This window comes from Haplochromis burtoni, unplaced genomic scaffold (genome assembly GCF_018398535.1).
Source record: "Haplochromis burtoni strain Fernald_Lab_line unplaced genomic scaffold, NCSU_Asbu1 Contig_105, whole genome shotgun sequence".
Taxonomy (NCBI): Eukaryota; Metazoa; Chordata; class Actinopteri; order Cichliformes; family Cichlidae; genus Haplochromis; species Haplochromis burtoni.
In genome coordinates, this window is record NW_024582466.1 from 1,046,225 (window position 1) to 1,062,206 (window position 15,982).

Here is a 15,982-nt window from a genome sequence, read left to right on the forward strand (position 1 = left end):
GCCTGATTGGAGTCATTGCCAGGCTGATTCTGGCCCCCGGGCCTTATGTTTGAGACCCCTCTCTTAAGTGTCTTAATAGATATGGTGATTTATTTTGTTTTAGAGATTACGGCCAGAATGGTAAAATATTCCAGTGTAATCGCAACTAATAACTGATAGTATAAAGCTGTACTGGGTATTTTAAACTGCCCATAGGTGTAAATGTGAGTGTGAATGGTTGTTTGTGTTTATGAGTTAGCCCTGTGACAGGCTGGCAGTGTCATTTCAGGGCATGAAATTTTCTCCAGGTGATGACAGTTCTGATACAGAACATTCATTTTCTTGTAAAATCCAAATAAATCTGAACTAAGCACAAAGTCTGACACCGCCGTCACTGCACCGCGATAGCACAAACATGATAATAGCAAGTCAGAGGGAGAAGCTGGCTGAATAAAACTTTATTCAGACAAAGGATACAGTTTTTAATTTGAGTCCTCAGCAGATCAGCGCCACCCTTCATTAACCTGCCCCGACCTGTTCATTAAATCACCTTTCTGCTCTAATTGGGTGGCGGTGTGTGTAATGGGCGCTGTATTCTTGTGCTCTCCGTGTAGAATAGAAAAGGAGTGATTAACAAAAGTCACATTGGTAAGAGTGTCATGCATTCGCAGCTCAGTCTCTGTCAGCAGGGTGGCCTGAGCCACATGTGGGGAATGAATAGTGTTTTCTCAAAAGATGAAAATCTAATTAAATTAAGGAGGAGGGTGTAGCCCTCGCACTGCATTACCAGAATGACAAGTAAGTGGCTGCAGAAACTTGGAGTCTCTCGCCTTCTTTGACCGAGAGGCCAAAAGTGTTGTTGACTTTACTGAAGTCTCCGTCGTTCCTGGAAAAGTAAAGTTGCCATTAAAGATGTATTTTTATGACAGTGTGAAGAAACTTTCCATCTTTAAAACTACAGTATAGTTATTGGTACCACAGGTTTTGTGACAATGGCACAATGGATGTAATCACAGTTCAGTTCACTGCCACAGTGGATTTTAAAATGAAACTATCAAGACGAGACTCCCAGCTTTAATTCAAGAGGTTTAACAAAGTATCACTTTTTTTATATTTAGTCTGCCTTCGTTTGTTGTTTGTTTGTGAGTCTCCCAGTTTTGTCTTCCGGGATTGAAGAATAGTCTCTATTGGGTTGAGATCAGGTGACTGAGTTGGCCATTGAAGAATATCCCATTATTTTGCCTCGAGAAACTCATAATCAGTTTGTGCTATAGGACCAATTTTGCAGACACTGGCTGAGTTTGAGCAGAGGGTATAGTCTTGTACACTGTACTGTTAACCCTGCTACTTCTATCAGCAATCGCACGATCAATAAACACTAATGACTCTGTTCTATTGAGAGTCAAATATTCCCAAACCATAACACTGCCTCCACCATGTTTGACAGACGATGTTGCGTTCTCCAGATCAGATGGTGTCATTCGCTCGTTACCTTGTGTGTTTTCGCCTGTGTTCCTTGTCAATTTGTCTGTGTAACCTGGTGTAATCTCTGCCCAACATTCTCCGTGCCATTTCAGCTCTTCATCCTGTTTTTGTATGGTTTCCGGTTTGTTCTTTAGTTTTTCCGAGTGTAGGTTGTGTTTTAGTTCTGCCTTCGCTTTTGTTGTCTTCACCTTCTGCAACAAAGCTCACTTGCATAGCATCCAGTGCCAGCATTTTGGGTCATTCCTCACAAGTAGGGATGGGTATCGTTTAGGTTTTATCTGATACTGGTGCCGAACCGGTACTTTTGAAACGGTGCCGGTGCTTAAACGGTGCTCGAACCGGTGCTTAAATAATGGAGAACACAAACTTTGTCCAAAAACCTCTCATGTTCAGCTGTTTTTTTTGTAAAAAGATAACAATGTTAGCCTTTTCTGCAGCTATAGGGCATATATGGTATCACTCTTGGCTGGAAGCAGTGCTTAAACAATGGAAAAAACACAAACTTTGTCCAAAAACCTCTCATGTTTAGCTGTTTTCCTCTTTTTCTTTGGTCATTTTAGCCTTTTTGGCCAGGGTGAAGGGAGTATCTGCCATCAAACAAGAAGACAGCTGCATGTAACTACGACGGTGTTTGCTAGTTCACCTTACATGCATTAATGTAATAACGTGGTTAGCTTACACATGAACAACATTAATAATAATAATAATAATAATGGATTGGATTTATATAGCGCTTTTCAAGGCACCCAAAGCGCTTTACAATCCACTATTCATTCACTCTCACATTCACACACTGGTGGAGGCAGCTACAGGTGTAGCCACAGCTGCCCTGGGGCAGACTGACAGAAGCAAGGCTGCCATATCGCGCCATCGGCCCCTCTGGCCAACACCAGTAGGCAAGTAGGGCAAAGTGTCTTGCCCAGGGACACAACGACCAGGACAGAGAGCCCAGAGAGCTACTCACCAGAGAAGAACGGCTGCTGCTGCCATCATCATCCTCATCATTTCTGCTACACTGGCAGGGCTAGGGTCCAGGACTCTCCTCTTCGGGCTCTTGGGGGATGTTGCTAACTCCGGGACCGATAATAGGCACCACACCCGCAGTAGGTACTGTGCATTTCTCGGCTTTAAAAAAAAACCCCACTATGCGTCGCTGGGTGTTTCATCAGATTCGAGGTGTTACCTCCTTTGACAGTATCACCTTAAAGCACTTGTTGCAGGCTGCTGAGTTTGCATCTTTTGCTGTGAAGTACAGCCAGAGTTTTGACCACTTCGCCTTGGTCATTTTTAATCTGTAGCTCTGCTCTAAAAGAACGTACATACCTGGGCCCGCCTACTATCCTTGGAAACGTAAAATGATTGGCTAGAATCTGAAGTGTATCACATCTCAGGGAAAAAAAAGCACCAAAATAAAGCACTGAAATGTGCGCTGCTTTTTGGTCTGGTTACTACCGTTTATGTCAGAACCGGTGCCAAATACCGGTACCCATCCCTACTCACAACACCACACGACTGCTGCCGCAGCCTTGACAGTATCAGATTGTTGAATTGTCCACTTCTAAAGTTTTTGGTATCTAGATGTATTTTAGTTTACTGCCTAATAATGAACTCCACCACTTGCATCAACATCTCTTAGATGGACACGATGCAATACTTTTGCTAAATGCATTAAATGAATCAAACATGACAGAAGTTGTTCTCTTCTTTAATGCCTGCTTACCTGACACAAAGGGTTAAATCAATGCTTTGTTCCTTACTGGCTCTTGATTTTAATTGGTGTTAAGCTCCCACACATTGTCTACTTCAAGTAGTATGTTTTTTCCTTCAATTTGGCAAGGTTTTCTCAAAGCCCCGAGGGGAGCTTTGCAAAGGCCAAAGTGGTCTGAATATTCATGACCACACAAGTTGCACTGGCTATCTTGAAATCTGAAGTTACTACAGTGTAGTAGGTGAGTTTTGTGCCTAGAAAAGGTTACTCTCTATTCTTAGAGTCTTAGTGCATGCTGTTCATGATAGTAAAGTGAGAAACTAATTCCACTAATTAGGTTCAAATATAACACACAAGTCCACGTGGAAGGCTATGCAACCTGCACCCACGTTCACTAAGCATAGCCAGCAAAATCCTGTGCACATACATGTGAGGAATTATGCAGCAGCAGAGTGTGGTGTGAGTGCTGGTGTGTTCCTTTATTCCTTTAAACGGAGCCAGCTGAGCTTATGCGCTTTATGTGTGTCACTTTAGGTTCTGTCACATATGCAAATATCCACACCGAGACTGTTGCAAACCATGTTCGCACTCAATGAGTCTTAGTTTGAAAGCTTTTTCATGACTTGCTGTTAAGTAAAAGCTGCTGATTCGTCCACATTTTTAAACCTCCATATGCTGCACATCTCCACTCCGCTGAGCTGCTAATTCCTTAAACAGTATTTTTATTCCCCGGTCTAAAAGGGAGCCATTAAAGGATCCAGTTCAGGTGTGTCACCACTGACACTGGATTTTGTGGCTGGAGAATATTTTTATAGCTTTTCAACCTCAATGCATCATCATGATCATCGTACGACAGAGTCCCAACACTTAGTGCTGCTGGTACACTTTAATGCACGACTCGCCTCTCGCTGTTCGAAACTCCATTTTTATTTTTTTTTAATTAAAAATGCGAGAGACAAAGGCGACTGCACAAGTGAATGTAGAACGCTGTGTAAATGTTTTTATGCACTACATGATCAGATTTGTTTCTTGATGCAACACCATCAAGCATGACTCTTGGACCAAAATTAATTCATCAAGCTCCCGCAGAGCCCTGATCTCGACATCAAGAAGTCAGACTGGGATCATGTAAAGCGACAGGAGGTGTTCAGAAAAGTAAAGCAACTTCTCCTCAAAAAATAGCTTTTTCTTCCCCTTTTCTCGTCATTCTTAGATTTCTTTTAGGGGATAAAAGTGCTGCAAAGTACAGCAGTTCTGCAGAGGGCGAGATTGTTCATTTTGTGCACTATTTTTATTTTATATGTTTACATTAGTTTATATATGATGGTATTCATTTAATGTAATCTTTACCTCACATTGGAGACTGCATTCAGTGAAGCTAAAGCACAGTTTTATAGTGCAGGAAACCAAACAGCTGCTGTAGCTAAACAGACCACGGTAGCTAATGCATGCTAACCTAGCATGACCGCTGCTGGTCCAGGAGATCTGTTCATGTCAGAAGCTCGTTCATAATCCACTGAAGCTTCCGTATAGCAAATCACTGGGATTGTTCACTGGGTTTCCTCTGTCTTGAACTATAAAAAGCTTTGATATGATTGTTGTGAACTTGCACTGTTGTAGGGGAATGGTTGGGTTCAGTCGTGCTTAAAGTATCTTTCACGGCATGGAATATCATGTGAAAGCATGAAATGCATATTAATTAAATGACTTTGGTTCTGTTATTCGTATGCTCTTTCATGAAAGTAGTTCTTTCTCACTTCTTAGTCCGGTTCTAGGTCGGAGCGTGTCTGGTATTCTTCTGCTCATGTTTTGGTATAAAACATCTTCCCATGAGACAAAGTCAACGGTCATTTATGTAAGCTGCATAGTCTGACCCATGACTGTGACCTTTATATTGTTGGTGCTCTCTAACTGTCTTTACAATTATGATGAAAGTAAAGGAGGAAGTGAGGCGAGCTTTATTCAGCCACAAAGTCCGTGAGATCATGAGTGAGGTTGGGGAGGACAGATGGGATAAGAAAAGATCAGGGTGTTCGTTTCCAGTTAAAACAAACCTTATGTATCATTGGCATGTTGTTATTGTATTTTAATGCAATTTTTGATATTTTCATGAATCTTAAGAAGGCTAACCTAACATGGATGAAAGTATCTGCTTTGTTTTACTAATTCAGACAGACCAAATTACAGACTTCCTGTGTTTTGGAAGAAAAACAACAAAATGTAAATATATGATTCATTTCCCTCCACCATTTATGAAACCCTGATTTGTTTGAGGCAAGCAATTAGTGACTGCTCAGTTTTTCAATCTAAGCATTGGTGTTAATTTTTCTTTTTTTGTTTGGTCTAATATTAAAAGATATTTCTGATTGGGTGATGGTGAGTTTTAATCACATTTGCTGTGTTGTGTTTGCTTGATGCCACAATATCAGCTGTCAAAACACAGCAATCCATCATAAACACTGATTCAGCTTTTGAAGAAAATCAGTGACTTATGACCCTTTTTTCTCCCATCAACCCCACTGCAGTGTGCAAAAAAACCTTCCGGCTCTGTTATTTTCAGATACACGATAACCTGACAGACAGGTGCAATCTATTATAAGGTTATTATAAGTTTTTTTTCTTGCTACAAAGGAAAGTTTAACTGCTGACACTTTTAAAAACAGAGGAACAGAAGCAGAGCTGGCGAAGGACTTATTAAAAAAGCAAGGTTAAGTTTGTTTACTAATGTTTTCGTCTATACGGAAGCATCAAGAGAAGCCACAGCAGGTGATGAATCGCTATATCGCTTTTTTAATATTCTGTTGCCACCTGCTACGTTGCTAAAAGACTAAACCGCGGGGATTTAACATGAAATCGCCAAAGTTCACTTAAGCTGAAATGAGGGCTCGGAGAGTCGAAACGACCTCCAGAGTTTTGTGAAGCTTCATTTGTGAAGGATTTCTGAGGAATTCTGCTGATCCGGTCCCTCGGTTCTTCCCGGTTGTGCTTCTTCTCTCTGTACTGAAAGCGATGACTGTGGGAGATCTGTGCACTGATCCCACATCAGCACTCCCTAATTGGAGAAACTTGGGAAATAATAATATAGGTCTGGGATGAGATGATCAGCTTAGAGGCAGCCCATCCTTCACCTGCTGACCGTATCTTTCTACCTCCTCATCCCAGGTGATTAGAGAAATCCCCCAGACCCTGTCAGAAACTCAGAATCAGCACACTTATACACTGAGGTGAGTGCGTGATTCAATTTCTGCATGTGTGTTGTTATGTGTGTGTTTGTTCTTATCCTGCATGCTTGTGTGAGTGTATCTGTACAACGTCACAGCGGTGCTGGAAGAGAGACTTCTCTGCTAAACATGAAGTAGAATTTCCTTACATGCCAAAGCGCTGCCAGCACTCTTATGTCTGGATCTTTCTTCTGAAATGGATGATGTGTATTTGGTGCTTGAGCAGTGCTGAGTCCCGGGGGTGGTGTATGTGACAACAGTCGGTGTGTTCATGATGGCAATACTTCAGTATGTTAGTCACTGTAGCTCTAGTGATGGGTACCACAGAGACTGTATATAAAGGATGGACATGCAGAGCGTGACAAGCTGAGTATTTGAGTGCTTGATGTTTTAAAACTGGAGTTTTTGTCAAATTTATCATGTGGAATGTGGTCGCGTTGGAAGACGATTAGGAGGAAACACCCTGAGTGTAGTTTGTTATGCTTCAGTGAAAGTTGCACAGAGATGTTGTCATGCTCACACTTCCCACAGTGGGACCACACTTGGCTTGAGAACCTTTCAACTTTAATCTGAGCAGTTAGAAGAAAAGTAAATGGACTGCATTTGCAGTGATTGAAACCTGGTGTCATTCTGGACATTTAAAGTGCGTTACGCACCGAACACAAAATTATCCAGAATTTACCAGATCTGAACTTGCTGTGTAATATAAACACACACAGAGCGTGTTGCGTTTTTGTGAAAAAAATGAATTCGACATGAAGCGACGATGAGCTGATCCTGATGTTCCTGAACAAGAAAAGGAAGAAACGGGAATCCTGAGTTTATCCAGTTCTCACGACAAAGTGGCAGCAGCATAGCTCGATCCAGGAGTTCAGTGCAGGTCAGTCACAACTACTTTTGTACATATTTGACGATGTCAGAGTTTGAGCTCACGTGAGTGCAGTCGGAACCACGTCTGAGGAGGCAGACGAATACTTTCGGAGAGCCGTCTAGTTGTTTGTCTGAGCTCAAATAGGATTATTTCACTATTTCCATCTCAATGAGATTTCAGTGCTGGTGCACAATTTGAGTTACAAGCACACGTGCTGCTAAATGCAGCGGTCTGATTGGTCACATCTGTTTATTAGGATTTAAAAATCAAGCTTGGTTTGAAAAACTAAATGCTGCAAATTTGTCCAGTGAAATGGGCGAGTGGCTGCATTAAGAACTGTTGAGTCAGAAAAATGTTTTAATGCACAAAATATTTGGACATATTTTAAGTGTCTGGTGGAAGGCCATCATTGCTTTTGCTGTTTCAGTCAATACACTAATCTCATCTTATTACCAAGATTGGGTAAGAAGTTGGGTTATTTTCTCAGACTCCTGCTGGTCATCATGAGGGCTGCAGGTTAAAGACACGTTTTCTCCACAGACACTTTCAGTGTCACTTTAGTGTTTATTCCTGCTGTTTTAGTTTTACTCTGGAACCGAAATCATCTCAAATGTTTTCAATCTGATTAAAAAGAAGTTTGTTAAAAATATTCGGTGAGTTTGCTCAAAGCTGAATGCCTTGATAGTGACTGCACTCTGTAAAAGTGCTCCCCAGGTGGAGTTTATTTATTATGGCAGTTAGAAAAGTGCCTCATGTGCATGTAATAGCTCAACACAGATATCTTCCATATTTGCTGTTGCCGCTCTATAATCAGACCTTTGCATGGCCATTATGAGTCATCTCTCCCAGAGATATCACCAGTCTGTGGCCTCACACAGCTGCCAACAGGCTCAGTGCTCTGGTATAACATCATTTAGTGTCCACAGATCTTCCAGCTTTTCTTAAAGAGCAATGTTAGTAGTCCTGATGACCTCCCTAACATGAGCACATGACTTCTACAGGTCTGCCAATCATCTGAGTTTCTTTCTGTTTGTCACTGATTAGAACAACGATAGCTGCTCACTGAACCTACTAGAATGTACAACAAGAGGTTATCAGGAGTCATAACAACTGATAAGGGCCATTCAGAGTGAATGAGTGTGAATACCCGGGATTAGATTATTAGAGATAAGTTTCCAAAATGTACTATGGCAGTGTGCAGTAATGAAGTGCAATACTAAAGCAAAGCACTCAATTTCTTTCCAGCACTGATGATTCAGTGTTTTTTAGCTAAGTGGAGCGGAAAAGCACAGGTGCCTCTCCTGAATTCTGGCCTACGCAGCATCTGCTTTGGGCTGCGATGGGCGCCAGACGCTGCTTACTGTTGATTCTGTTGTGCTGGTGTAAATGAATAGAAAAGCCAGAAGCAGTCGGCTATACTCTGGCGCATTTTGTCATATTGCCAGAACCGTTTGACTGATTTCACACGTGTTTCCTAAAGCGAGAAAACACAAAATGGTTTTATGAAATCACACAGAAGCAAACAGAGAGGCTACCCGGGAACGACAACACACTGCCAGGCATGTCAACTGCACCGTGTGAGGATTTAGAGCAGCATCTAAGTGTGATTCTGAGGGCACAGGTCAGGTTTGGGATCAGCACCTGGCTCCAGATTCATCTGAGAAATAGGTCTTATTTGTTTTATGATATGAGGTGACACTGGAGAGCCCAAAGGTTCACTGTAATGTGGCTCAGATGGCAACTTGGCACCAAACATGACTGTTAAGCAAATCCAACAAAGCATCTGGGAGAAGAAGTTGACGTGAACGAAGAGGGGAAGAGGAGCCGTTAGCACTGTCAAGAGCAGTAAATGAACAGGCTCACTTTGATATTTTTATATAACTTTTTAACTTGAGTATATATCTACACATTTTCCTTTATTAGGGTCTTGTCTAAACTTGTCTAACATGTAGGTACCAACCACAGTTACACTGAGTCAGTGGACTGGACCTCTTGGCTGTCTTTGTAGAATCAGCACTTTTTAAATACAAATACAGCACAGATGATACAGCCTGCTTTCCATGTAACTGTGCAGCCCGTTCCAGAAAACTGTGCTATAGTTTTAGTTTAAATTCCAGTATTTTCTTGTCACTTAACTGGTAGCTGTGTCTATGCATTGCAGCAAGTCAACAGAGTGTGATAATGTTAGCTGATCATGGTCATGTTTGGATTTATAAAGAAATACACAACCAAATACAAAATCTATAAATCTTTAAAAAATATATGATGTGGCTATGTCTATCTTTTATATACAGTCTGTGATATATATAGCACATGGACACCTGGGTAAAACAGCTGTGGCTCCGTATTTCTGCCGCCTCAGTCGCTTCAGTGCCAAACAGGAAACAACAGTATTGACTTTCGCTGTGTCCCAAAATCTAGGCTGCATCCTTCGGAGGCTGCATTTGAAGGCCGATTACGTCACAGCCAGACGGTGAAGGCTGTCCCAATTCAAGGGCTGCTCCAAATGCGGCGGACAAATGCGTCCTTCATTTCCCCAAATTTGAAGGATGGGTCGGGTGTATCCTTCATGGCCCAGCATATCCCAGAATTCATAGCTTGGCCCAGCCAATTCTAGTTTCCAACAATGGCGGCAGCTACTTAGTTTGAATATCACTCTTATTACTCTTTCTGGGTCACAAAATAAACTTTTAAGATATTTTCAGGAGAGAATGTAGTTGTGCAAACTTCAAATATCTACTCGGTTTATCAAGACATCACATATTTGTAAAAGTGCGCCGACGTTTTCGGTGACATCTGTTACCCACCCGCACGATAGCTAACTGGGGGTTAGCTCACTAGAGCCAGCAAGAACAGTGAACTCCCGGCACATCGTTTTCAACGCCCCCGCGGTCTTTCACTACTCAGGTTAAACATGATATGTTTTTTTTTTCAGTGTTTTATTTGTTCCTGAGTAAATCAGTTTAGCTGAGATTAGAGTTATAGTTTTCACACAGCTGAATAATCGTCAAACAGAAAACTGATGAAACAGAAGTGTGAGATGTTTGAGACAGCTGAGACAGCTGGTGATGCACATCTGAAGGCTAGACCGTCCCATTTCACAAGCCTCGCACTTCCGGCCTTCTCAGTCTTCGAAGGACCCGGCCCACATAGACCACGAAGGCCGGGTCCTTCGAAGGATGCGGCCTAGGTTTTGGAACACAGCTACTGTCACAGTAAAGCTTTGTTTCCTGTTTCCTGCTGCTTTATTCAAACTTTGATGTCAAAAGAATCTATTGGTAGTTAAAATAGATAGTTCACGAATACTCTTGGTCTCTACGATGACGCCATGGAAGCCATGTGTTGCCATTTATATTTGCTCCATGTGTGAGATGCACTGCGGATATGCAGGACACAGCAGCGGTTTATTTTTCACGAAACTCGGAAACGCGAGTCTCCCCAAAGATGTAAATATTGACAAGACGTTAAGATTTAATATTCAGCCTGCACGTCTGCGCCTTTATGTTTGTGCGCGAGTGTGCACATGCCCTGGAGCACACATGTTTTTGTCTCAGTTTTGCTTTGTGACTGAGCACTTTTAATGTTTCCAGCAAGGATCTGCTCCATATTTCATCAGTTTACATGCACTGCAGAAGCATCCTGACAGTGAATATGCATTTTTTTCTAACACACTGGGATTACGTGCCTGACTTGTGGCTCTAAAAATTTTAAAAAAGCCCACAAAGGGATGCAAAACTATTGCCCGTGGTAGTGTTTGGTGTTGGTGAAAGCATGCTAATGATTCAGCAGTGGGATGACGTAAACAAGGGCTGGATGATGATCTGTGCAAAGAAAACTCCACAAAGTAAGACAACAGATCTGTCTGGGGAAGGTGAAGGAAACAGGAGAGCAGAGAGAACGGTTTGATGTGAATTTGGCAAAAGAAAAGAGGAAAAACATTTTTAGACGAGCCACTGGCTGACAGATTGCTTGTTGAGGTCACTGATTACCAGATCTTGCATTAGGAAACACTTTGGTGCTGCAACTGGTGCTTCAAAGCGAAGCTGCCAACAATCTTGTGCATGAGTTACAGCCTGATGCCTCAAATGGATGATTTTTATCCCCTCACTACAAGTAAACAAGCTTGGTGGATTGTTTTTTTTCTTTTGTGACAATCCTTCAGTTTCCAAAAGCTCTTGAAAGACCAGAATATGTTGCAGGGAGAGTGAAATCTTTAGGTCTGTGGCTTCTGTCAGCAATTTTCCATCATCATCAAATTGAAACAAGCGCAGATATTTTTTAATTTAAGGTAAGATTTGTAACCGTTATCAGAAATCTCGGCCTGTCTGTGGTAGGATACCCTACAGGTAAAAATCAAAAGCTTTAACTGATGTGAATTCGGTCGATTAGATAGTTGGCGCTGCTGTAATTTATTTATTTTTTAAAATCACCTGAACATCCTTTTCATCCCCTCGTACTAGAGCTGGATCTCCTTCATCAGGATTTTTATAAAGTTGTAAGTGTGTGGACAGTCAGTGAAGCCACTAGATGACTCTCCCACAGGCACCACAGTTCAGTTCATTTCATCTAAATATTCTCTTCAGTCACCTCCATACACTACAAACCCAGTGTGAAGCACCACGAGATGAATGTTGAGGGGGAAAATGATAAGCGTGCTCCTAGTTTTGCTCCTCGCCTGACATCACTGGGGTTGGAAACTGTACTTCAGTACGATTTCAGAAAGTATGTTGCAGCCAGGCGAATAATAAGGTGAAAACCCACCTGAATAAGTGATCATCAAGTGTGAGCACCTCTGTGAAAGAAGGAGTTTTTTGCATTTTGCTGGTCTGGAGCATTCAGGTGTGTGGGTTAATACACTGCCACAAATAGTAGACATCACTGCAAAATCACCCCAAGAAGGAACTGCAAAAAACCCAAGAGATGCATTTCAGTTAGCGTGTTGAAGGCTAAAGTTCGTGAGTCCAGTTACAGGGGAGGATGATTTGGGTATGTTTTGCAGAGGCGGGGCCTGTGCAGTCATCGACTTGACCAAAGTATAATCGAGTCAAAAAATGACACCATCAGTTTGATTCATATAACGAGACAATAATCTGAAGCAAATCGTGAACAGGAACCTGAAGAGATAACAATGAATGTGCACAGATTTCTTTGACTTTGCTTTTTACTCGATTCTACTAAAGTCATTGAATTGTTTCCTGTCTATCTGAAATAAAAATGAAATTGTTATACAGCGTGATCGGTATCTTTGTGCGAACACTAATTCTGCTAAATCCAACAACTTCTGCCAGCAAAAACCTTCTCTGCCTCAGGTAAGAGCTTCAGGACATTTACATGTAACCAAGAATCCATTTAAGCAACTCATTTAAATTGAGATGAGACATGAGTCCTGCAGCTTTTCCATAAAGTGCACGTAACGCTGGGGGAAAGTGGCCGAATGCTCAGAGTTAAGAAGCAGCAAAACGGTTTCTATATATTTAAATCAAACACTTTTAATAAGTTTACTTTGCAGACTGTCATTTTAAAGGTTGTGGTTTCAAAGCTCATGATGTTTCTTCGATAATATAATTGGAGTAATCTTCTCTGCCTTGATAATGTTCTCTCAGTGCAACAAAAGACATACGACTGTTTGGAGCTTGCCGTCGCTTGTAAATTATTAGTTAATTGAATGCCCCTTTCATCAAACGGGTATTGTTGTTTCTTTGATGAAACAAGCTCATAGTGAAATCACAGCTGAATGACAAACACTTCATTTTAATGTATCCGAGCTTCAGGAATAAGCGCTGCATTTTCTGAGAACAATGAAACTGAATCTGAGGCGTTGGTTCATTCGTGTTCTCTTTAAATGAGGGTCACAGTCCAAACACAAAGGATCCATTTTGTTCCATTTATTCTTCTTATGTTTAGAAATATTTAATTTTAACTGAAATATTGTCCTAACACTCTCCAGTTCCCTTCAAAGTAGCAAACGGTGAAGAGAATAGACAAAAAAACATGAATCCAACCAACAGAACAAATAGATAAATATCAGCAAAATAAAAAAAAGAAAAACTGATACAGACTCTGGCTCTGCAAATATATTATTATCATTATCCTAATAGTTAAAGCAGTTATCTGCAAACAGCTATAATAAATAAGGAGTTCAATTGGACAATTATGAATGAATGAAGTGCTATTTATTATGATATGTAAAGATTCTGAGACCTCGCTCATACAGGCCTAAAAGATGAAGGTAGTAGCTGGACGATGCATCGATAGCAAAGTCGAACCGCACCCAAAACCTTGTGATTGCTGTGATTGCTGCAGCCGTCTGCAGACATTCACTAACTAGCGACTGAGAGGGAGTGAAACATAAAATTACACAAACCAAAACCAGAAACTGTTCCCCTTCAAAGTAAAAGCTGAGCCTGGGCGTGAACCCAGCCTCAGGCTCTGTTTCCAGTTTGGGTCTCGTTTTTCTTTATTCACAGTTTTGCTTCTGCTTAGTGAGAGGTTTGTGAGGCAAGTTGGCATCTGCCATGAAAACAAAGGGTGACCGGTGCAATCTGTTAGCACCCGAAACGCAAAATCGCAAAAGGTTTTACCTCTTTGCAACCAGTTTCACAGGGTGACTGCCACTCACCAACCAGTGGTTACTGGTCACTGAGCGGTCTACAGCCCTGTGTGACCGGGGCTGGCTGTGAGCACAGACACCACAGAAACCCCGCCCACCTGCTCTTCAAATCAGAATCAAGTTGCTTTAAAGGCAGGTACTCTTAAAAGGAGAGGAGCTTAAATGACTTCTTTAAAAGGGTTATTTTGATTTTGAATCATGCAAAAGTACTTGAGTACAGGAGTGGCTCGGAGTAAGCAAAGCAGTACAACATATAAAGTATACAAAATATTTTTTACTGTGACATAGCATGAGGTAAAAACAGTCTTCTGGTCAGAAACATTCAGTCTTCCCAAAGGAGCCAAAGGGGGGAAACAAACCTTGTGCTTAACTACATAACAGAATAAAGAGATACGCTTGGACATAAAAGCGCTCACATAGACTGCCGGGCCACCTGTTGCATAGAAGCACAATCATTAGATTTTCTAAATTGAAGAGAAACGCGTGGAGAACTGTGATAGTTTAGCTTCATGAAATCCCAATTTAGTTTTTGACAGAACCATGTGCCACACAGATTGGATTATGATTTTATTGCAGATTCTACAAGAAGCAACGAGGATGAGAGTCGGAGGAGGGAGGAAGATGAAAAATAGGATGCGGAAGAGGGAGGAGAACGGATAAAACACTATCTGCAAGAGAAAGAGGAGGATGGATAGATGGATGGATGCATACAAGAAAAAGAAAGATTAAAATTTGTAGAGATGGAGAAACACAGACGGGCAACCGTAGGAGGATAAAGTGGAGAGGGGCATATGATGGCCTGGCAGGTCTCCAAAGGCTCCCGGCAGCAATCCAGCTGCTTCTGAAGGCCACTTCGAAAAGCCCGTTAGCAGTGCCAGAAGTACAGAGAGGAAAACAGAGAGCCTGAGAACCAGAGGGAGAACAGGGGAGAGGGGAAAATGAAATATTATGGGTGAGGCAGGAGAAAAAAATGAATGCTGAGCTGGGATGCAGGGACGTTCTGTTTCGAAGACAAAAGCAAGGATGGAGAAATTCTCACTGCTGCCAGTCCTGCCACAAACAGAAACTAACGACTGGTTAAAAACAATGAAACCAAAACGCTGATCCCAGCGGAGACGTGCACAGCTTGTGTGGCCTGACACGGTAAAACATTTGAGCTCGATAAGAAGGGACTGCGATGGTTTGCAGTTGATCATCACTTCCTAAGTGACGCATGACGAAAACAAATCTAACAATGTTTTAGAGAAGAAACTCATCTTCAGCAGAAGTAACCTGTGCTGGAGCTTTGGCTTCAAGGTGGCAAATTCCCCAGGGAGTGAATATTAATAAATATTAAGTAATAATATTTCAGCAGTATTCTGAGGATTTAGTGTTGTCAGAGTTTTATTTTAGGCTTTTTAAGAGCGCGTTCATGTTGAGGGTCGCTGTCCATGGTCCTGAAAAAGCAGAGCCGAGACCTCGTACACAAGGACATTTTTGTGTTCTCCATAATCTATGAATATTAAGAAAATATTAAGAAAACATAAATGTGTGGACGAAGCTGAGGCAGATTTTATAGTTTAGTCGGCGGCTGCAGCGACTATGCATTTCAAAGAGCCGTCACATCTGGGTGCATGATGGTCGATAAAGTTAAACTTTTTTTTTTTTAAATCAGCCGTCTGAAGATTGTAAAATATTTAAACAGATTTCCCACAAAATAAGAAGATTATCAGATTATCAGAGTCTCAACACAAGAAGAAGACAAGCGTGTTTGAGCTTTGCTTTTACAGCGACTGGATTCTCCAGTAATAATGAATGTTTTGGGATTGTTTGTTGTTGGGATGTTTTGTTTCCAGTCTGTGGACTGTTTTCTGAATTTTACTCCAGATGCATTCTTCCATCTTCCCTAATCGTCCAAAAGCTCAGATATCTGTTGAGAGACTGTCACTGTCCGTGGTGCTGAAACCCAAGTCTCCACAGCAGGGTTTTTAAAGTTACATTTTACTGTGTTCTGCATATTCAATAATAAAGGACAGCACACAGCTAAAATAAACAAATATATAAAACAAGGCATAATACCTGAAAAAAGGTGTTAATAGTATGGAATTATTATTATTAGAATTATTAAG

At 41.4% G+C, this 15,982-nt stretch overlaps 1 protein-coding gene across 3 annotated transcripts in view; it reads left to right on the forward strand.

Moving 5' to 3' along the window:
- sgcd (sarcoglycan, delta (dystrophin-associated glycoprotein)) overlaps positions 1–15,982 on the forward strand; it is a 436,191-nt gene that overhangs the window by 160,911 nt on the left and 259,298 nt on the right. Inside the window, exon 2 of one of the 3 annotated variants that reach the window (XM_005927881.3) lies at positions 6,335–6,396. The exons of 1 other annotated variant lie outside the window; for it this stretch is intronic. The gene's annotated coding sequence lies outside the window, so the exon portion shown is untranslated. Of the gene's footprint in view, positions 1–2,945; positions 6,397–15,982 lie in introns of those variants that run through there. One more of the 3 variants, XM_042223204.1, reaches the window with a different exon arrangement.